At 41.0% G+C, this 21852-nt stretch overlaps 1 protein-coding gene across 1 annotated transcript in view; it reads left to right on the top strand.

Moving 5' to 3' along the window:
• Window positions 1–5414: 5414 nt before the first annotated feature.
• The window catches only part of CNOT6 (CCR4-NOT transcription complex subunit 6), a 79795-nt gene continuing 63357 nt past the window's right edge, over window positions 5415–21852 (top strand). The window contains exon 1 of the mRNA XM_043910666.1: window positions 5415–5814. The gene's annotated coding sequence lies outside the window, so the exon portion shown is untranslated. The remainder of the gene's footprint in view (window positions 5815–21852) is intronic.

Raw genomic sequence — 21852 nt, 5'->3', positions numbered from 1 at the left:
AGGAGTTCACAAGAAAGAAAGGAACTCAAGAAAGAAGAACGATACAATTAGTAAACAGAAGTAAACACAATAGATTGTCCATTACTGAATGAGTTTCCTTAACTATATTTTATGGATGAAGCAAAAAGGTGCTATAACTTTTAATGTATTGACAGTATAACTTCAACGGGGGGCTTTCCTGGTGGCTCAGTTGGTAAAGAACCCACCTGCCAATGCAGGATATGCAAGAGATGTGGGTTTGATCCTTGGGTTGGGAAGATCCCCTGGAGAAGGAAATGGCAATCTTCTCGAGTATTCTTGCCTGGAAAATTCCATGGACAGAGGCATCTGGCAGGCTACAGTCCAGGCAGTCAAAAAGAATGAGACATGACTAAGTGCACATGCGCACACACACATATTGACAATTGCTTTCAATGTAAATAGTCTAAATACACCAATTAAAAGACAGACTTGGGGAAAAAATACAGATTTGGAAGAGTGGATTCAGTTCAGTTCAGTTGAGTTGCTCAGTTGTGTCTGACTATTTATGACCCCATGGACTGCAGCATGCCATGCCTCCCTGTCCATCACCAACTCTTGGAGTTCACTCAACTCATGTCCATTGAGTCAGTGATGCCATCCAACCATCTCATCCTCCGTCATCCCTTTCTCCTTCCACCTTCAATCTTTCCCAGCATCAGGGTCTTTTCAAATGAGTCAGTTCTTTGCATCAGGTGGCCAAAGTATTAAGAGTTTCAGCTTCAGCATCATTCCATGAATATTCAGGACTGATTTCCTTTCAGATGGATTGGTTGGATCTCCTTGCAGTCCAAGGGACTCTCAAGAGTCTTCTCCAACACCACAGTTTGAAAGCATCAATTCTTTGGCACTCAGCCCTCTTTATAGTCCAACTCTCACAACCATATATGACTACTTGAAAAACCATAGCTTTCACTAGACGGACCTTTGTTGGCAAAATAATGTCTCTGATTTTTAATATGCTGTCTATGTTGGTCATAACTTTTCCTCCAAGGAGCAAGCCTCTTTTAATTTCAAGGCTGCAGTCACCATCTGCAGAGATTTTGGAGCCCCTGAAAATAAAGTCTGTTGCTGTTTCCATTGTTTCCCCATCTGTTTGCCATGAAGTGATGGGACCAGATGCCATGATCTTAGTTTTCTGAATGTTGAGCTTTAAGCCAACATTTTCACTCTCCTCTTTCACCTTCTTGATCATGAGGCTCTTTACTTCCTCTTCACTTTCTGCCATAAGGGTGGTGTCATCTGCATATCTGAGGTCATTGATGTTTCTCCCTGCAATCTTGATTCCAGCTGATGCTTCATCCAGCCCAGCGTTTCTCATGATGTACTCTGCATATAAGTTAAATAAGCAGGGTGACAATATACAGTCTTGACGTACTCCTTTCCCTATTTGGAACCAGTCTGTTTTTCCACATTCCATGTCCAGTTCTAACTATTGCTTCCTGACCTGCATACAGATTTCTCAAGAGGCAGATCAGGTGATCTGGTATTCCTATCTCTTTTAAGAATTTTCCACAAACTGTGGAAGAGTGGATTAAAAAATAATAACTCAACTCTATGTTGTTTATAAGAAATTCACTTCAAACATGACAGAGGTAGCTTCAGAGTAAAAAGATGGAAAAAATATCTCTAAGCCCAGATGACTTCACTGGAGTATTTTACCAAACATTCAAAGAATTAATAAATGATTTTAATCTATTTCAGAAAATAAGAGAGGAAGGACACTTTCCAACTAATTTTATGAGCCTATCCTATTCTGATCCCTAAATCAGACAAAAATAGCACAACAAAGAAAACCACAGACCATTACCCCTCATAAATTTAGATGTAAAAATCCTCAGAAAAATTTAGCAAATTAAAGAACAGATAAAAAGATGATATACCACAATCAAGTGGGGTTTATCTTTCCAGTTATAAAGGTTGGCTACATATTTCACAACCAAGGATGAAAGTCATATGAACATTTCAATTTACACAGGAGAAACATTTGACTAAATTCAACAAGTTAATCATTCATGATAAAAATTCTATGGAATAAAAAAGGACTTAATCTCATAAAGAACATTTACAATGCCAATAGAGAACATCATACTTAATGGTATGACTTTCCCTATGAGACTGAGAAAAGAAGGCAACAATATCTGGTTTTACCACTCCTACTCAACATAATACTGGAATTTCTAAACACTGTCACAAGTCAAGGAAATGCAAAAAAAAAAAAAAAAAAAAAGAAGAAGAAGAAATCCAGATTGGAATGAAAGAAATAAAACTTTCTCTACTTGCAGACAACATGCTTGTTTATGTTGTAAATTCCAAGGAATGTATAAAAATCATCTAGAATTAGTAAGTGAGTTCAGAAAGATGGCAGGATACAAAGTTACTATGCAAATGTATTTCTATATGCTGATGACATTCAAGTGAAAACCAAAACTAAAGATACCACTTAGAATTGCTCCAAAGAAATGAAATAGGTATAAATCTAACAAAACATGCACAAGATCAATATGGTAAAATTTATGAAATGCTGATAAAGATACATAACTTGTTCAAGATTTGAAAGATTCAACATAGCAAAGATGGTAATTCTCTCCAAACTCATTTACAGATTTACCACAATCCTTAATGAAATCTCAACAAGATTTATTTTTATAAATATAGAAAGGCTTATTCAAAATTTTAGATGCAAAGGCCCTAAAAGAGCCAAAACAAATTAAAAACAGAAAAGTGGGAGCAATCATTCTTTTAAATGTGAAGTGTTTGCTACCAGCTACAATAATAATAACAGTATCATATTAGCAGAGGGATAGTCATATAGATGAATGGAACAGATAGAAAATGAAGAAATAGATCTACACAAATTTGTCCATCTACTTTTAACAAAGGAAAAAAAATCATTCCTGTGAGAGAGATAGGGTTTTGAGTAAATGGTGCTGAAGTAGGTACCCACAGCAAAAACAAAAAATCTTAAACTAATCCTTCAACTTTATACAAATTTTAAATCAAAATGGTGAGTTTTTACAAGTATGTAAAATGTAAAACTTCTAGAAAAAATATAGGATAAAATATTCAAGACCTATTAGGCAAAGAATTCTTAACCAAAAGTATGACTCATAAAAGGAAAACTTGATTAATTGAACCTTATAAAATATAAAACTTTTGCTCAGCAATTGACCCTATTAATGAATACAAAAAGACAAATTATGGAAAAGGACATATTTGCAAATCACATATTTGACAGAGGACTTGCGTGTGGAACTTACAAAGAACATCTCAAACATTTAAAAAGACAATCTAACTTTTAAAACAGGCAAAAAATATGCACAGACATTTTATGAAATAAGATATGCATATGGAAAATAAGCACATGAAAAGACATTCAACATCATTAGGAAAATGCCAAATAAAATGGCATACCAAATACATACCATTCATAATTACAGAAATAAATATAGTAATAACACAAATGATGGTGAGGATGTGGAGAAACTGGATCCATGATAAATTGCTGCTGGGACTATAAAATAATACAGAGTAATATAATTTTTGTAAACGAAATCTTGACCCTGGCTAGAGGTTGGTCAGTTTTCCTTCCTGAGCACCCAATTAAGCCCAAATTCCCAACTATTGATTTACTGGGCTCACCATTATTTGTTGTTTTTGCTGTCAGTCACTAATTCGTGTCCGACTCTTTGCGACCCCATAGACTGCAGCACACTAGGCTCCCCTGTTCTTCACCATCTCCCAGAGTTTGCTCAAATTCATGTCCATCGAGTCGGTGATGCTCCTTCTCCTTATGCCTTTAATATTCCCCAGTATCAAGGTCTTTTCCATGAGTCGGCTCTTCGCATCAGGTGGCCAAAGTATTGGAGCTTCAGCATCAGTCCTTCCAATGAATATTCAGTCTTGATTTCCCTTAAAATTGACTGGTTTGATCTCCTTGCAGTTCAAGGGACTCTCAGTTGTCTTCTCCAGCACCACAATTCCAAAGCAGCAATTTTTCAGCACTCAGCCCCTTTATGTTCCAACTCTCACATCTGTATACAACAACTGGAAAAACCTTAGCTTTGATTATAGGGGTCTTTGTCAGCAAAATGATGTCTCTGCTTTTCAATATGCTTTCTAGTGTTGTCATAGCTTTTCTTCCAAGGAGCAGGTATCTTTTAATTTCATGGCTGCAGTCACCACCCACAGTGATTTCGGAGTCCAAGAAAATAAAATCTGTCCCTGCTGCCAGTTTTATCTCTTCTATTTGCCATGAAGTGATGGGACCAGATGCCTTGATCTTCGTTTACTGAAGGTTGAGTTTTAAGCCAGCTTTTTCACTCTCTTCTTTCACCCTCATCAAGAGGCTCTTTAGTTCCTCTTCACTTTGTGTCATTAGAGTGGTATAATCTGCCTATCTGAGGCTGTTATAGCTCCAGCAATCTTGATTCGTTTGGGAGTCATCCAGCCCAGCATTTCACATGATATATACTCTGCAAATAAGTTAAATAAGAAGGGTGACAATATACAGCCTTGTCCTACCCTTTCCCAATTTTGACCCAGTCCGTTGCTCCATGCATCTTTATTGGATTTTAACAGTCTGCAGGGCGTGCCTCTCACCCCCATGCTGTGACCTTACCCATGGCAGGCTGGAGCCTGATTCTTCTCTCTGCCCTGCTTGGAGCACAGGGCCTTGACCACTAGTTAACTAATGCACCCTCATGCAAACACCATCTATCAGCTCAGTCCTTTCTCTGCTCATTTTCAACCACCACCTTAATACAACATCTTGATCTTCGAACACAGCTCAGGACAAGTTACATCTCCCTAGGATCCCACCACCAGAATTGTCCTTGAATTTACTGTACTGAACAACCATTTATGGACTGAAACGGGCCATTAACTATTATTTTCTGCATATCTGAGGCCAGAAGAATCATTCACGACTAAATGTCTTGTCTTTAGAGAGATCAAGATACTGGCTAAGCTCAAAAGTCTGAAAGCCTGTCCTGTTTCCAAGTAACTGACAGGCAAATGAAAGGGAGGAAGATCAAGGAAAAAAGAGAAGAGAGGGACAAAACTGAACGGCCTGAGACCAGAAAAAAAGAAGAACAAAGAGTTAGTTGGAAAGAGTAGGAGCGTTAAGAAGATGATTAAGTATAAACGACAAGGCAGTAACAAACGAAGAGAGCGGGAAGACCGGAACTCAGACCCTGAGAGGCGGGCACTGGTCACTTGCTCCCCAGAGCCGGGAGAGGGAAGAGAAAGGGCGGGGCCTGCGAAGCTGCGAGCGGAGAGCGACCGCCCCGGATGCTGAGTGGTCGCGCCCTGCGGCGGTGGCCAATGGGCGCCCGGGATGTTGGAGCGGCAGCGTCAGTGGCGGCGCTCTCTCGCTCGCTCGCTCGCTGCAGAGGGGGTGAGGTGGGGGAGGGGGACGGCGGCCGCCGCCATGATGCTTGTTTGCTTTCAATGAAAACAAGGGGGACGCGGAGGAGGAGGAGGCGGCGGCGTCGGTGGCGGCGGCGTCGGCTGCGCGGGGACGAAGGCAGCGGTGGGTGCAGCGAAAAGGGAGAGACCGGAGGCCGAGAGGCCGGGAGGGCGTAGTGGCGGCCCGTCGAGGAGGCTGAAGCGGGCGGCTGACGCGGTGGATCTCGGAGGGGGAACAAAGAGCGGCGACTAAGGCGGCAGAGGAGCGGCGACGGCGGCGCTGCGGCTGCGGGCGGGACTGGTATGGTGGTTCCACAGGTCAGACCCCGCTGCACTCACAGGGAGGAGGCGGCGGCAGCGGCGGAGGAAGGCGGTGCACCCCAGGAGGTGAGCGAGACCGGTCCGAGGCCCAGCCGGGCGCTGCTCCTCGCACTGGCGGTGCACGGGCCCCTCTCAGTCGTGTCCCGGGGACCGTAGCGCGGGGCACTGGAGCGAGAGCACCTTAAGTTTTGTGGGCGGCGGGCCTGCAGCTTGGAGGAGATGGCGGCTGTTGAGGGGTCCTTAGATGCGCAGCTGTCGCGATCCCGCAGAGTCCGGGACCGCGCCCCCGCGCAGAGTCCGGGGCTGATGGGTGTTGATTGACGGCCGAGGTGGGGGCACGCAGGGGGGGCTCCGGGGTTGGGGGGATGCCCTGGCTCTCGACTCTGGCTCTGGTCACTCGCAGGAGGAGAGTTGGTGTCTGGTACTCTTGGCCAGGATGGGTGGCAACTTTGGAGAAGTGGCGGTGTGGGATTGCGTGAAGTGTAGTTTGGAACTTCGCAGTTACGGGAGAGCGGGAAACTGTTCCCCCCAAGTGTGTTTAAAATTAAGTTTAATGCAATTATTTTTTTGCAGGGGGGGGGGGGGATGGATTGGGAGGATGGGAATGCCATGGTTAAAGAAGCCCTTAGCAGCAGATGGAGAGATTAGGATATTGCTGAGGACTCAGACATACAATTACTTGAAGCTTTTATGTTTAATAACCTAAATCTTGTCTTTCCTCCTTTTTTCTAAGTACCAGTCATTATTTTCTTCAGTAGCTTTTTTTTTTTCTTTTGACTCTTCTCCTTCTATATCTTTCTTGAAGAACTTGCTATGTAATACCTGTAACCTATTCTTGAACTGTTAACTGCAAAAGACCAAGTTGTGAATGGTCGTTTTGCTTGTCCTTTTTGGATGTATTATTGTGTTAAACTGAGGTTTAAATAATTACCTTGAATATGAGTTCCCTTACTTATTTCCAGGTGGATTGCCCCCTTAGTGGTAGTGCAGAATCTTCTTGCCTCTTTGTGTCTGGGGATTTTAATTTTGGGGAGGAAGAGAGTGAATATGAACAGGTGAAAAATAAAATGGCATATAATTACACTTTTCGTTTTTCTGAATGCACTAGAGTTTATCATCCCAAAACAGTTTTGTAGGCTATAGGAGCTATGTCCATTGATCAGAAGGTTTTGAAGACTTGTTTTGTAATTGCTGTCAGAGTAATTATTCCAGTCTTTAGAATGTGATGACTTTTAGAATAAAAATAGCTTAATATTTTTAGACCAGTGATCTAGTACAGTCGACTTGCTTTAAACAAAATTTTTGAATAGCTACTAATGAGGAAACAAACTTAGAAAGGTTAAAGCGACTTGCCCAAGATATTACAGTTAAGAGGGAAAGGACCAGGTTTTGTGTAAGTGTGAGAGCACATGAGAGTGATGTACTTGACAAAGATTAGTTCTTTTGGGAGGGCAGAGTGTGTTTTAATGAATGGAAGTTATTTGAAGTAGTTGAGTCTGATCAGTTTCAGTAGGTGAACAAGACACTTAATGAAATGGTCAAAAAGCGAGGATGTGACAAAAGACAAAGTTTCTTGTGAAGCTAAGAAGGTTTTGCATAGTTTCAGAAGTGTCTTCCTCAGTGGTAATGTGTTAATAGATGAAGAAGCTCTTCTGAATGCTTGTTTGTTTGTAGGGGTTTTCAGTTTTCTTAGACCTTGGTGGCGAAGTAAAACTTTTCAGACTCTTGAATAGACATGAAGTTGGTTATAGAACTTAGTCCTGACTACGGATACTGGCATTTGCTTCTGTACCTGTGGTTTATAAATAATGTATTTTGGTTAGTGCTTAGGCATTCCACTGTGTTCATATTAGCCTTCTTTTAATGTTCTTTAAAGCATAAACCTTTTTCATATTGTAGTGCAGTGGAAAGGGGTAATACATGTAAGGCATACTGAAATAAATGGTCAAGGCTGCTCACAGCTTGTAGTTTTTGGGTCATAAAACATGAGGACTCTTTAGCACCCTTGTAACTTTCTCATACTTAAGGTGCACTGGTTGAAAAACTGCTTTTTAAAGTGTTTATTTGCATATAAGGTGGGGGCTCATTTAGGCTGCCTTAATCTTACCCTTCTCTGGGCTTTACTGCTCTCTCTTCCATTTTTATTTTCTTGATAACTTATGTGCAAGGAATAGTATATGCTGGACATAGTGTTGGACCCTGAGAATTAAAAAGTGAATAATAGTTGCTGTCTTCTTGTTGCTCTAGTCTTAGTGGGTGTACAGAGGCTGTGGGAGAACAGGAGAGAATGATTAAATTTGTAGAAGGTGTGGGCGCAGTTTACAGAAAATAACATGGAATTAGATTTGTCAAACTGGGGAGACGGGTCATTTCAAACATAAGGAACTCTGGGTTCACTGAGGTGCCAAGTGTTGGGGGTAAGGCCAGTGGTGATATGTTACTGAAAAGGAGAGTGACTGGAGATGAGCCTGCAAATGTCCATCCTAGATTTTGAAGAACCATGCTTATTAAGTTAAAAGTGAGGTTTATATCTTTATCCTGTAGCAAAGGAAAGAGCAAAATATTTTTCAGAGCGCAGCAATGTGATTTAGAGATCATTTAGGCATCAGTGTGGGCAAATTAAGTGGAGGCCCTACATATAAGAAAGTCACATTTGAGATAGTGTGAAGTTAGTGAATCTGAATCTATTTTAAACTTGGATATAGGGTATTTTGTTTCTGTGATCTCTTTTGTAGTGAGCTTGAGGACTCGGTTCAATTGCTCTGTAATACAGGGTAATTTAAAATGTTTTGAAAATTAAGAGCAATCAAAACAATGAAACCCATATAGTGGTACTGTAGGTAGGCATTCAGGCTTTCAGAACTTGTCTTCTCAGTTAGGCTGAGGCAGACTGTAGCAGTTAAGCTGGAAAAATCAACCCTTTGCTCACCAGAAGTGAGAGCCACCAAGCTTAAAGGTTATGGCTGTCCTGATGGTCTGTGAGGATATGAACTGTAAACATTTTGTGAAATTGGGTGGAGGACGGAGTTTTCCCTTCTGTATGGTGGCGGTGGTTTAGTTTCTAAGTCATGTCTGATTCTTGAGACCCCATGGACTGGGGTTCCTGCCAGGTTCCTTTGTCCATGAGATTTTCCCAAGCAAGAATACCTGAGTGGGTTGGCATTCCTTTCTTCAGGGAATCTTCCCAACCAGGGATTGAACCGAAGTCTCCTGCATTGGTAGGTGGATTCTGAACCACCAGGGAAGCCCAGAGCAACATATAGGTTCCTAAAAGTCACCATGGTAGGCAGAATTGTGCAGTAAAAACTATAGGCCTTTTGGGAAAAATGGTACTGGGACACAACACTCAAAACATTGTCAGTGACTTTATTTTTTAAAAAAGGAACCTGGTAAAAATAGTAGCATAGTTTTATACATGTTAAATGATTAAGGAATACATAAATACCACAGGTGCTGGAGAAGACTCTTCAGAGTCCTTTGGACAGCAAGGAGATCAAACCAGTCAATCCTAAAGGAAATCAACTCTGAATATAGATTGGAAGGACTGATGCCGAAGCTGAAGCTCCAATGTGAAGCTGATGTGAAGAGCTTACTCATTGTGAAAAGACCCTGATGCTGGGAAAGATTGAGGGCAGGAGGACAAGAGGACGACAGAGGAGATGGTTGGATGGTATCATCGACTCAATGAATTTGAGTTTGACCAAACTCATGGAGATAATGAAGGACAGGGAAGCCTGGGGTGCCGCAGTCCATGGGGTTGCAAAGAGTTGGACACAGCTAAGCAGCTGAACAAATACCATGATAAATGTGACACTTTACCTTGAAAAAGACCTGGTTTGCTTGTGGAAATGGCATCAGAAGGGTTGCTGCTTGTGAGTTATTGTAAAGTGATGGAAAGAGGGTTACCTGAAATCAAATGGAATGTTATAATAACACCAAATGTGGATGGGTGTGGCTCAGCATATGTGTACACACAGACTGAACTGATGGAGCTGATAGGTGTTTTCAGGTGTGTATTTTGTAAATTTCTATGTAGCTCCGTTCAGCCAGGGGCAGGTTCTACCTTTTTCAAGTGTTTTTCTCAGACAAAATCATACATAAGCAAATGGGAATTTTGTGCTATGCTCAAGTTTTCTAATATATCAGTCGCGTTGGAACAGATTATTTTCAGAATAAAAGATACAGCAGAACTGATTACACTTCAACGTAGCATTTTAAAGTAGTGCTAAAACTCAGTTCCAAAAATACCTGAAACACGCTGTTTTAGACTTGCTGCTGTAATCGGGATGGTTGGAAAGGGTCATTGACTCAGTGGACATTAATTTGAGCCAACTCTGGGAGATAGTAGAGAATGGAGGAGCCTGGTGTGCTGCAGTTCATGGGGTCGAAAAGAGTCAAGACTTAGCAACTGAACAACAGCAACAGTGGTAGGGCTTATGCTCTTTTATTTAAGTGGGCTTACAGTGGTGCAGAGAGAAAAACAAATGAACCAATAAAGCGCTCATCAGGTTACATGAGGAATACACAAAGCATTTGGGGGATGCTAAAGAAGGGGCAGAGGCTTCCCTGGTGGCTCAAATGGTAAAGAATCTACCTGCAGTACAGGAGACCCGGGTTCAATCCCTGGATTGGGAAGATTCCGCTGGAGAAGGGAATGGCTACCCACTCCAGTATTCTTAGATGGAGAATTTCATGGACAGAGGAACCTGGCGAGTCGCAAGAGTTGGACGTGAGTTAGCAACTAAATCACCACCGCCAAAGAAGAAGCATCTAATTCTGCTTCGGCAACGGGGGATTCACTGCAGAGGTCTTTGGGCTGAATGTTGAAAGTTGAAGAGAGGTTTGTTAGACTGAGTAGGGCATTTCAGTGGGAAGAAAGAGCATGTGCAAAGACAGGTTACGTACAATTTGGACTGAAAAACAGGTTGCAAAGATGTAAGGGACAGGAGGAGTTGCCAGAAATAGTTTGTGAATGGTCTTAGGCTCTTAAAGTGCTGGGATGTAAGTTTGTATATAATAAGGATTCACTGAGACTTTAGGTGGATGGGGGTGGGGAAATTGTGTGTGTGACATGCTTTTTCAGGAGACATAGTAAAAATGTGAAGGTTTGATGAAGACAGTCAAGAAACTGGGTTCAGAAAGTCCTTAGGACTTCACTTAAGTCCTTGTAAGAGAAGCATTCTAGAATTGTTAAAGGCTTCATGATTTATATGGTCAGCATTTTGTGAATGATTTTCTGTCTTAGTTTTCAGTGGGGGGAAAGGACTAGAGGGTCAAAATTGATTTTTAGCATACTAGAACTTCCCACAATGATTGTATATATGACTTAGCAGCTAGAATAAATGTTGAATGTCTCAAAAGGCCAAAATTGCAATGTAATATGGTGTGGTCACTCACGTAGAGCTGACATCCTGGAGTCTGAAATCACGTGGGCCTTAGGAAGCATTACTACAAACAAAGCTAGTGGAGGTGATGGAATTCCAGCTGAGCTATTTCAAATCCTAAAAGGTGATGCTGTTAAAGTGCTGCACTCAATAAGCCAGCTATTTTGGAAAACTCAGCAGTGCTCACAGGCCTGGAAGACGTCAGTTTTCATTCCAATCCCAGAAAAGGACAGTGCCAAAGAATGTTCAGACTACTGTACAATTGAGCTCATTTCACATGCTAGTAAGATGTTGCTCAATATCCTTCAAGCAGGAACTTCCAGATGGACAAGCTGGATTTAGAAAAGGCAGAGGAACTAGAGATCAAATTGCTGACATTTGTTAGACCATAGGGAAAGGAAGGGAATTCCAGAAAAAACATGTACTACTTCTTCTTTGACTATGCTAAAGCTTCTGACTGTGTGGATCACAGCAACTGTGGAAAATTCTGAAAGAGATGGGAATATTAGACCACCTCACCTGCTTCCTGAGAAACCTATATGCAGGTCAAGAAGCAATAGAACCTTACATGGAACAATTGACTGGTTCCAAATTGGGAAAGGAGTATGACAAGGCTGTATATTGTCACCCTGCTTATTTAACTTATATGCAGAGTACATCATGCAAAATGCTAGGCTGGATGAATCCCAAGCTGGAATGAAGATTACAGGGAGAAATATCAACAACCTCAGATACACAGATGATACCACTGGCAGAAAGTGAAGAGGGCTATAGAGCCTCTTGATGAGGGTAAGAAGAGAGTGAAAAAGCTGGCTTAACAATCAGCATTCAATAAACAAAGATCTTGGCATCTGGTCCCATCACTTCATGGCAAATAGAAGGGAAAAAAGTGCAACCAGTGACAGGTTTTTTTTTTCCTTGGGCTCCAGAATTACTGTGGATGGTGACTGCAGCCATGAAATTAAAAGACACTTGCTCCTTGGAAGGAAAACTATGACAAACGTAGACAGCATTTTAAAAAGCAAAAGCATCACATTGCCAAATAAAGTCCATTTAGTTAAAGCTGTGGTTTTTCCAGTAGCCATGTATGAATGTGAGAGTTGGACCATAAAGAAGGCTGAGTGCTAAAGAATTGATGCCTTCGAATTATGGTGCTGGAGAGCCCTTGGACCGCAAGCAGTTCAAACCAGTCAATCCTAAAGGAAATGAACCCTGAGTATTTACTGGAAGGACTGATGGTGAAGCTGAAGCTCTATCTTCAGCTAGAGCTTTGGCCTCCTGATACAAAGAGCCGACTCATTGGAAAAGAGCCTGATGCTGGGAGAGACTGAAGGCAAAAAGAGAAGAGAGTAGCAGAAGAAGAGATGGATAGAGAGCATCACTGAGTCAGTGGACATGAATATGAGCAAAGTCTGGGAAATAGTGAAGGATAGGGAAGCCTGGCATGCTGCGGTCCATGGGGTCACAAAGAGTTGGTCGCGACTTAGTGAATGAAAGACAAGAAAAGGGGGTAGCTGTAATAGTGTGATCATAAGAGAGGGAAGAGCAATTAGATGATTGAAAAATCATCTAATTGCCAGATGGCAAAAGATAAGAAATGAAAAGATTTCTGTTGGCAGTCATCATTGTTGGATTGGTTGTTGCTTGTCTCATGCTAAGAGAAAAGATTTAGATTTAATACTGGTGGCTGGCGCTCCTTACCTTTTTTATCTCAGTGATATTTCACCACACAAATTGTGAATTTATGCTCTTCATATTAGATGGCATTCAGCTTTGTTGATTAGATCATAAATCATGATTGTCTTAATATGTTCTTTTGCTGTGTACTTAATATTTGACTTAAAATATAGAAATTAAGATTTCTACACTAAGAAGTATTTGTATTTTAAATAGAAATTTGTGGATGACCTGTATTTAGTATACCTTTGTAGTTATATTTTGAGTTGACTTATTGAGTTGAATTTGTTAGTATTTGACCATTTTTGACCTTCAAACTCGGTAGTTTCTGTGGTGTTGCAGGACACTCTTACTTCTCCCTGTATTTTATATTCAGTCATGTTATTAGGCAGAGGCACATGGTTAGAACTGCATTTTATGAGCAGTCTGTCATGGTGGTTGGTGGTTTAGTTGCTACGTTGTGTCCGACTCTTGAGGCCCCATGGACTGTAGCCTGCCAGGCTCCTCTGTCCGTGGGATTCTCCAGGCAAGAATGCTGACGTGGATTGCCATTTCCTTCTCCAGGGCATCTTCCCGACCCTGGGATCAGCCTCCCCGCCAGCACTGCAGATTCTTCACTGCTGAGCCACCAGGGAAGCCCCCCTAACAGCAGTCTGGTCAACTCTTACAGGTTGTTGGTTACTGACTGGGCGCTGCAGATACAGATGGGTATGCCAGTCTTCTCCTTTGAGAAATTAGACTACTGCATCTGCTGTTTGACTCTGTACTTGGAGGACTGTTTTATCATAATTTTAAAATCTTTTTTGCAGAGGTTTTACTGGTTGTAAATTTTAGTTAAACCAATATGAACTTAAAATGAGAAGTGTTAGTTGCTAAGTCGTGTCTAACTCTTTGCAACCCAATGGACATAGCCTGCCAAACTTCTCTTTCCATGGAATTTTCCAGGCAAGAATACTGATGTGGATTTCCATTCCCTCCTTAAGTTTATTTTTATTCTCTGTGAGAAAAGGATTTAAGGAATTGACATTTTGGGAGGCAGGAAAAGGTAGCTACTGAAACCTTCAAGTTTTAGAAATACCACTGCAATGTTACTTGCCTTTTTTATTCTCATCCTCTTATGAGTATACTGTGCAGTTTTTCATAGACTAACAAATGTGTGTGATCTGATCAATTGAATTCAGAGTAGACAGGCTGTCTTCCAGCATGTTAGACCTTAAAGATTTGCAAAAATGTAAGACAGTGTCACTCTTCTTGCAAAATTTTGCTTTGTTTTTGGAAGTAGTTGCTTTTCATTAAAATGTTGTGGTTAACATGTGCTAGGTTTATTATATTTAGTGAGTTAATGCACATTTTTAAATTCCTTAGTTCTTATTTCTAATGCAGTAAATATTGATAGATAGAACTCACATACAAAAGGTCTTTGAGATACTTGAGTATAAGGACTCTGAGATGATAGCATTTGAGATCTGCTGTCTTAAATATTAGGCAGAGTTTGGGAGTAGAGAATATGAGTGAAGAGTAGTTTGTAAAGATCATATATCTGAGAAGGAAACTCAAGGACTCATGGTCTTAGCAACATAATATTTGAAGAATGAACACAGAAGATCTTGGTTTCATCAGTGACAGAATTCTAGAGTTGTATGAGGCATTGGTGTACAGCTTGCAACTAGATTGTCCCAGGTTCAAATCCTCGCTCTGTTAGGTTGGTGTAAACATAATTGCGGTTTCAGACTGAATCATTTTAAGTAGGCTGAAACACAAATCTTTATTAATCAAAATAGGAACCATTACAATCCACACATTTTTGCCAACAAGAAAAAAGTTTTGTTTATTCTTGTAGCATAAAAATCCATGCTTTGGGTTTTGAAAAACTTCTGAAAGGCATTTTCTGCATCCTGCTGGTTGTGGAAGTGTTTTCCCAGCAAAAAGTTGAGTTGCTTGAAGTGGTAGTTGGTTTACGAGGACAGGTGAATATGGCAGATGAGGCAAACCTCTGTAGCCCAATTAATTCTTCAGCTTTTGAAGCTTTGACTGTGTGATGTGCAGTCAGGCCTTGTCGTGGAGAAGAATTGGGCCCTTTCTGTTGACCAGTGCTGGCTTCAGGCATTGCAGTTTTCGGTACATATCATTGATTGTTGAACATACCTCTCAGATGTAATGGTTTTGCCCTGATTCAGAAAGCTGAAGTGGATCAGACTGGCAGCAGACCACCAAGTCTGGCTTTGGGAGAAGCTTTGGAGCTTTTTGGTTCAACCACTGTTGCCAGTTGTTGTATAAAATCCACGTTTCGTTGCATGTCACAATCTGATTGAGAGATGGTTCATTGTTGTGTAGAATAAGAGAAGAAGATGACACTTCAAAACAATGCTTTTTTTTAAATTTTAGGTCAGCTCGTGAGGCACCCACTTACCGCGCTTTTTCACCTTTCGAATTTGCATCACACGCTGAGTGATTGTAGAAAGCCGGACGTTGAAGTCTTCAGCAGCTTCTTGTGTGGTTGTAAGAGGATCAGTCTTTGATGATGCTTTCTGTTGGTCTCTGTCAACTCCTGATGGCAGGCCACCACACTCCTCATCTTCAAGGCTCTCGTCTCCTTTGCAGAACTTCTTGACCCACCACTGCACTGTGTGTTCATTAGCAGTTCCCCAGGCCAGATGTGTTACTGATGTTGAGAGCTGTCTCCCCTGCTTTACAACCCATTTTGAACTTGAATAAGAAAATCGCTCGACTTTGCTTTTTGTCTAACATCTTTTCCATAATCTAAAATAAATATAAAATACATAGAAAGTAATGTCAATAGCAAAAAAAAAAAAAAAGCAAGAACTGGGCATTAAAATGATGTATGACATAATCACAATTATTTTAGAATGTATTCCAGTATCAAACAGCAAATTTCAACTGTGCTAAAACTTCAATTACTTTTGCACCAACCTAATACTAACCAAGTGTGTGTGTGACTTTGGGCAAGTTATTTAAATGTAAGAGTCTCAATTTCCTTATCAAAAGTAAAAAGAGGATAGTGTCTACTTCATGGGCTGCTATGAGATTAAATCGAGATAATACAAGGAAATTATTGCATAATGGTTGAAAGCACAGACTTTTGGATCAGATTTGAGTTAAAATCTCAGTTGTGCCACTAGTATCTGTGATCTAGGCAAGTGATTCTTTCTCTGACCCTTCCTTTCTTTATGTATGAAGAACAGAGTTGTGAGGATTAAATGAGGTAATGTATGTGCAGGGCCTGCCAGTTGGTGAGGGCTCACACATGTTAGCTGTTACACACCTGGTGCAGAGTGTGGCAGATAGGCACCCAGCACAGTTTTGTCACTACTGCCACCTGTTTGCGGTTTGCTCTCATTTTACTCTAGCATGTCACTAAGATTATACAGTTTTTACCTTTAAGTTTGGGTTTCCTGGTGGCTCAGTGGTAAAGAATCTGCCTGCCAATTCAGGAGATGTGGGTTTGATCCCTGGGTTGGAAAGTCTCCTGGAGAAGGAAATGGCGGCACGCTGCAGTCCATGGGGTCCGCAAAGGAGTAGGACGCGACTTAGCAACTGAACGACGACAACATTCACTGAGCACCTACTACTTGCCAGGCTCTGAATGTAAGTGCAAAGATCCTGTAGTAGAGTAGGTGAATGAGACGTAAAAAAAATTAAGGTGGGGTTAAAGAGTGCAACGTTAGAAATACCCTCATGGTTCAAGTAGCTCAAAGCAGGAAATTAGACTCCTGTGTTGGTGAGGGATAGGGAAGGAGTCCTGAATTAATGTTTGTAAAAAGAAAGGTTTGTAGTGTGATTACACTGTTGTAAGATTTTTGTTTGCACACACCACCACCCCCCCCCCCCCACCCTGTAGATTAAGATCCAAGATCACGTACACATTTCCTGTTTATTCTTTTCTCCCGGCACCTGACAGAGTGCTTGAAACAGAAGCAGAAGGTGCTTAGTAAATATTTGTTGAGTGAATGATTCTGTAAATAAAGCTTCCTTAAGGAAGCATGATTCAGTTGTATTGAATTGCCTTTTTTTTTTTTTTTGAGTTTTCTTTGAAAACCTGATTTTGAGTGTTGAGGGAAAGAATGTTTAGACCACTTTATTAGTGTAACATGCTAGGTCTGGCACAGGACACTGGGAGGTAACAATTGAACTGATAAATGCTGAGTAAATGTGTGGTATGCAGAGGAAAGAGAAGGTTGTTTAAAAGTTGTAGCTGAGAATGAGGGTGTGGATTAATTTTAGTAGCTGTAAATATGGAAAAGACAGGTTTAGAAGTCCTGAAGAAGTAAAAACCAGTTGGATTTAGTGAAAAATTTGTAAACACCTAGTGAAAATTTGGATTGGAAAAAGTAAATTGGCACCAAGGCTAGTGGCACTACCTTTCATATATTCCCTAACTTATAGTTCTTCAAGGAGCCTGATCAATAAATAAAAGGGTCTTTCTTTGAGAAAGACCTTTCCTTTCCTTTCCTGCCTTTCCTCTGCCCCACTCACTCTTTTTCTTTGTGTTTTTGAAAGAAGTAAAACACCACGAATGGAGAAAATGTAACACCAAGAAAAGGAAAAGAACTTACTTTTTGTCTTGTCAGTTAAGATTGGCTGTAATTTGAAATTGGTCATTTGTAGTGATGTGGATGAACCTAGAGTATGTCATACAAAGTGAAGTAAGTCAGAAAGAGAAAAACAAATACGTATTAACACATATATATATGAAATCTAGAAAAATGGTACTGATGAACCTATTTGCGGGCCAGGAATAGAAACACAGATGGAGGCAGTGGACTTGTGGACATGGGGAAGGAGATAGTGGGATGCGCTGAGAGAGGAGCACTCATACACACGCGGCCGTGTGTGAAACATGTAGCTGATGGGAAGCGGCCGTGGAGCGCAGGAAGCTGTGCTCCGTACTCTGTGGTGACCTGGGGAGTGGGGTCGGGGTGCTGGGAGGAGGCTCAGGAGGGCAGGGATGTATGTACACTTACCTCTGAGGCACATCGCTGTGCAGCAGAAACCGATGCGTTGTAAAGCAATAATACTCTAATCAAAGATTAAACAAGTTGGCTATGGCTCAGCCTTATTTCCCTTGGGGGAAAAATGTGGCTATTACAATTAAATTATTTAACTTCAGAGTGTCTTTTAACAAGATACATGTTTTTACTCATTGCTACAATAAAATCTCATAACAATTTATTAATATTTCAAAATATGAACTTGGTATTAAGGGTTTCTCCAAGTGTCTGCAGAATGTTTTTTTTTGCGGATTTGTGGATCATTCATTACATCTCCGGAGAAGGCAGTGGCCACCCACTCCAGTGTTCTTGCCTGGAGAATCCCGGGGACGGGGGAGCCTGGTGGGCTGCCGGCTGTGGGGTCGCACAGAGTCGGACACGACTGAAACGACTTAGCAGCAGCAGCATTACATCTCATTATGCACATCTCTTCATTCTCTTCAAATCTATAATAGTTTGAGCCCAGCTTGTTGCAGGTGGCACACCAGTTATTCTGGAGAAAGTCCTTCGTTGCAGTTGCTGCTCTGGTGTCATCTAGCCAGCTGCTCTGGGCTTCCCTGGTAGCTCTGCTGGTAAAGAATCTGCCTGCAATGCAGGAGACCCCAGTTTGATTCCTGGGTCAGAAGGTCCCCTGGACAAGGGATAGGCTGCCCACTCCAGTGTTCTTGGGCTTCCCTGGGGACTGAGACGGTAAAGAACCGCCTGCATTGCAGGAGACCTGGGTTCGATCCTTGGGTTGGGACCCCTTGGAGGAGGAAATGGCAACCCACTCCAGTATTTTTGCCTGGAAATCCCCATGGACAGAGGTGCCTGGCGGGGTACAGTTCATGGGGTTGCAAAGAGTCGGACGTGACTCAGCACAGCACAGAACAGCCAGTTCCTCTGATTCTTAAAAAGGTAAACATTATTGGTGTGTATTTCACATTCTGTCAGATCAAAAGGCCCACAGTATCTGCTTCTACCCCTTGTTAGTGTTGAGAAGATTGATGAAGAGGTAATAGTTTATTCCTCTCTTGAACATTTTCTACCTTATAATCAAAAAACAACCTGGGTGGTGGTGTTACTTAGCATTATGCCAGTGCCAGTGATTCATCTCAAGGTTTTAACCCAGTTTATAAGTCTTTGTTTTAGAAAGGCTCATTGGGAGTTACGAAATGATGTTGTTTTTGTTCTTTCATACTTCATTTATTAGTTGTCTTTCTTTTGTAAAATAGGACTTTTTTTCACCTGGGCCATTTGGTGACTGAAATAGAGTATCCATTGAAAGGATAGACACTTAAATCTTTCTCTTTTGTACATATTTCTTAGTTTAAAAGCTGCCGCAAATGGTGGTTGACTTGCAATTAGGGCCCCCACCCTTCCTCTCTCCTCCTCCCTCCACTTCTCTCTTACCCTTTCTCCTGTGTACTTTTAAGCCATTTCATAAAATCTTTAATAATGTAAGCATATCTTTCTGTCTGGTAAATAATGTCCTGTATTTCTTTAAGGTAAATAATTATTCTCTTCTAAGATAGTGAAAAACCATTTCTCTGAGGTCTCGATCAGGGACAGATTTTATGCTGCCAAGATCAATAATGATGTTTGGCATTGGATTGGGGGAGTTGAAGATTGACTAGTCTGGGGTTACATACATGCTGACTCTGGCCTAGCTATTTTTTAAAAGTCATGTAATTTTCCTTGGCAGTTTTCCAGTCAATTTTGGAAACCTTTTACTCTTTTTAGATAGTTATCTGCAGCAACATACTGTATTTTTTAGAGAGCAAGATCTGCTTGTTGATTTCAAAGCCTGGGGAAAAATCCTGAATTGTTTGTGTTCTTGTGTCCTTTTCGCTACCTGGTTTCCAATACTATGTTCTGTTGGACCCCAAGAAAAATGGGTGGAGTTGCTTAGTGGGCAGATATGCTTCTCAAAAGGGCTTGACTGTCCAGTTTGCTACCATTTCTTTTATTCTGTCATGTTCTTTTCCCCCCACTTCCACTTTCACACTCTTGGGGATTTGGAAAATAAAGATTTTGCCTCTTTCAAGTTTAGGGTAATGTGCTGTCTCTTAAATTTTAAGATAGCTCATCACATGTCTTGAGAACTCAGAAAGGGAGTGGCTGGCTGCCTAGGCAGAAATCACGACTCTTGATGGAATGACCCCAGGTTTAGGATCTGGATTTCAGATTTCAGTTCAGTAATACTTTTATTTATTTTCTGAAGTGTGATTGAACTCTGGACATTTCTTCACACTAACTAAGCTCGCATGAGATTGGTAAATCAGACTTCTGAACTTTCACTAAGAAGTCAAATGATTAATGACTCAAAGGGAACCCTCTTACACTGTTGGTAGGAATGCAAACTTTTACAGCCACTGTGGAGAACAGTGTGGAGATTCCTTAAAAAACTGAGAATAGAACTGTCATATGAACCAACAGTCTCACTGCTGGGCATACACACTGAGGAAACCAGAATTAAAAGAGACACATGTACCCCAGTGTTCATTGCAGTGCTGTTTACAATAGTTAGGACATGGAAGCAACCTTGATGTCCAGATGAATGAATAAGGAAGATGTGGTATGTATACACAATGGAATATTGCTCAGCTATAAAAAGGGACGCATTTCAGTCAGTTCTAATGAGGTGGATGAAATTGGAGCCTATTATACAGAGTGAAGTAAGTCAGGAAGAGAAACACCAATACTGTGTATTAACGCATACATATGGAATTTAGAAAGACGGTAATGATGATCCTGTATGCAAGGCAGCAAAAGAGACAGATGTAAAGAACAGACTTTTAGACTGTGGGAGAAGGGGAGGGTGGGATGAGCTGAGAGAATAGCATTGAAACATATATATTACCTTATGTAAAATAGATGAGCAGTGCAAGTTCAGTGCATGAAGCAGGGCACTCAAAGCCAGTGCTCTGGGACAGCCCAGAGGGCTTGGGTGGGGAGGGAGGTGGGAGGGAGGTTCAGAACGGGGGGACAATGTGTACCCATGGCTGATTCAATTCGATGTATGGCAAAAACCATCACAATATTGTAAAATAATTATCCTCCAATTAAAGTATATTAGTTTAAAAAAATAGCTTATAGGACCAAAATACTAACCATAGCTGAACAGAGCAGCTTATCGTTAAATTCTATTTGGAACAGCCAGTGAAGATCAGATGGTTGCTTTGTGAGTAAAATCTAGTCAGAATAGTGGCATTTGAGTGATCTTAAGGACTCTTAAGGGATGTTGTCATTAAGCTCTGGTTGCTTTACACAGTATTTTGTTATTACTGGTATATTCATACGATTCACAGTGGGCACTTGCCTTGCCAGCTTGTCCCCTAAATGGGACAGGAACAGTTCTTGACAGTATAGCTCTTTGTTAGGTATGTTTTGTGTTAGTCTAAAAACTTCATTCATTGTGTTTCTATTCTGGAGAAATAAACATGTAGGAGGACAGTTTTATTAACAATAGTTAACAAAACAAAAAATAGATATTCTATTTCTTATGCAGGTGATTAGTCTCACTGTTTACTTACCTTCTTCAAAAAGGGATTACTTACCTCTTCCTGTGTTTTGACTACATAGTCAAAACCATTTTTGTGTTTGAAATAGCTCTAGTTCTCATCAGTATAGATGCAGCATAACATAATGAAAGTAGCTTTAGCTCTTTTCCAATTTTTTTATTGTGTAAAATATGCATAACATAAAGTTTACCGTGTCAACCATTTTTAAAGTGTAGCATTCAGTGTTACTAGATACATTGATGATGATGTGCAGCCATCACCATCATCCATCTTTGTAACTCTTTTTGTAAAACTAAAACCTCAAACCCATTCAGCAGTAACTCCATTTGAGGTAAGTGATTGCTGACTGGCTCACTTTAACTTCATATGATAGTGGGTTTTTCTCCAGCTTTGTTCAGCTATGTAGGTATCCAGAGTAGGTGTTCAATTCAGTTGCTCAGTTGTGTCCAACTCTTAGCGACCCCATGGACTGCAGCACGCCAGGCTTTCCCTTCTATCATCATCTCCTGGAGCTTGCTCAAACTCTTGTCC

This window comes from Cervus elaphus, chromosome 9 (assembly GCF_910594005.1).
Source record: "Cervus elaphus chromosome 9, mCerEla1.1, whole genome shotgun sequence".
Lineage (NCBI taxonomy): Eukaryota > Metazoa > Chordata > Mammalia > Artiodactyla > Cervidae > Cervus > Cervus elaphus.
Note: the sequence above shows the minus strand (reverse complement) of the source record. Positions and strands in the feature narration are given on the sequence as shown.